Raw genomic sequence first — 2,196 nt, 5'->3', positions numbered from 1 at the left:
CCACTGCGGCTCCACCAAACATACTACCAGTTTCCTCATCATCACACTTTATATGACGGTGCGACCGCCATGATAAAAGTGTGCCCCCTGGTGCCTCTGCGCCATGTGGATGCACATGCGCCCCCCCTGTGTGCAAGCACACTAGTACCTGCACGGCATGGGCTGCAGCAGTCCATGGCGTGCAAGTACTGCCTTTGACATTCCCATTGCTGTGCCTATTTCATAGGCACCGCCCTTGGGAATGCCAATGAACCGCCCGTCAGACAGGAAAAAACTCCTGATCTGGCAGGCGGTTCAAACATGGGTTTAGCAGTGCGGGAGCAGGGCGGTCCCGCTCATTCACCGCCAAGCTCATAATTAGGCCCATAAACTCTGCTCAAAGGCCAGGGTGCAATATCCGCACCACAGTGAAAGAGATCTTGCCTAGCTGCAATCTATAAACCTTCAGAGCAGCCACCGTTGAGGCGATTGCTCTGCATAATTAAAGTTTGCCAAGCAGGCATCATGTTTTTTGTGCCCACCAGGCAAAATGTTAGTTGTTTTTCAACAATAAACTCAAAAAGCGGGTGAGTGTTCTTCAGAACAAGAAATGAATGTCCTCGAAATGCAGGGGAGTTTTCTCCTTGCGGGTGAGAGCGACTGATGGTTTCCCTGCCTCTGAATACCATGCACTCCATAGGGCAGTTCCGAGCAGCCAAACAATCTAGTGATGGTCTCCCTGCCTTAAATTAGTTGGTGTGACTGTGTCACTGTGATCTGGCGGCCCTGTGGCAGATGGACCATAACTTAAGAGGTTTATGCCATTGGAGCCATCTGATGTTTAACGTCAGTGCTTCCCTTGACTCTTAAGAAGGCGAGAGGACTGTGGGTTTGGAGGATCGATAGCTCTGCTGCTTTACATTGGTGCTATCACTCCTCCAAATAGTAAATGAGGGCATAGAACTTTAATACAGATTGAAAGCCCATGGACTATGAATGACTAACATTTCCTAAAACATTTTCCTGTAGATTATGCCTGGCTTGACAGCACAGCTGTCTTCATGACCTATTGTTACCCATACTTTAACATGTACATAGAGTGGACTTGGGCTCTTATCAGAGGAGTATTCCTCTCTGATCTCATGCTAAGGTCTGTTTGGGGTGGAGTGTTCCATTGCAATGCATGCTGACAAAATTAAATTTCAAAAGTACTCTGAATCATCACACATTTAGGACAAGATTTATTCATGTACTGATTATTTTATATTATGTTATGTGCCTTTGTAAATGTGTGTGAGTAGAAGTCCTGCAGAGCAACATTTCGGGATGGTGGTGGAAGGAGAAGAGACTGTTCAGGTAGGTGTGGCATGAGTTGTGTAGTGCCTTGAATCATGTGTGTGTGAGGAGTTTGAATTGAGGGCGCTTGTGTATCGAGAGCCAGTATAGTTCCCCGGAGGTGTGGTGTGATGGGAGTTCTCTGTGGGAGGTTGAGGATGATCTGGCTGCTGAGTTCTGGATGGTTTGTAGTCTTCTAGTAAGTTGCTTAGTGATCCCTGAGTAGAGGGTGTTCCTGTAGTCCAACTTGCTGGTGACTAGCACATAAGAGACTGTTTTTGTAGTGTTGCTTGGGAGCCATTTCGAGATCTCCCTCAGCATCTTCAGGGTGTGGAAGCAGGATGCATTGATGGCGTTGACTTGTGCGGTCATGTTAAATTTGCTGTCGATGGTTATTCTGAGGCTCTTGGCATGGGTTCAGGGTGTGGGTATGAGTTCAACCGGCCCCCAGTTGGAGTTCCATGATGAGCTGTTCTTGCAGAATATCACTATTTCTGTCTTGTCAGTGTTTAGTTTAGGACAGTTGGCTTTCATCCAGTTAGCGACTTTGGTCATGCAGGCAGTGAACTTGCTTCCTATGTTGGGGATCTTGTGTGAGAGGGAGCCCATGAGTTGGATGTGGTCTGTGTAGGAGAGGATGTTGATGTTGTGTGTGGGGATGACATTGGCTGTTAACGCTGGTTAAAGAAAAGTGGTCCGAAATGTGCACTGACTTTTTGAGACCAGTATTCTAATTTATGAACTGACCTATGTACTAATATTTTAGGACCTGTATCGCAATGGGCTGGTCCGGATCTAGAAGTCGAGGTGTTCCATGGTCATCGTTTGATCGTTAGAGTGCGTGGTCAGTCGGAGTGTGCTTTTGCAGACGATGGCAATGCC

Source organism: Triturus cristatus, chromosome 2_1 (assembly GCF_964204655.1).
Source record: "Triturus cristatus chromosome 2_1, aTriCri1.1, whole genome shotgun sequence".
Lineage (NCBI taxonomy): Eukaryota > Metazoa > Chordata > Amphibia > Caudata > Salamandridae > Triturus > Triturus cristatus.
The sequence above is the reverse complement of the archived record's forward strand: the minus strand, read 5'-3'. Positions refer to the sequence as shown.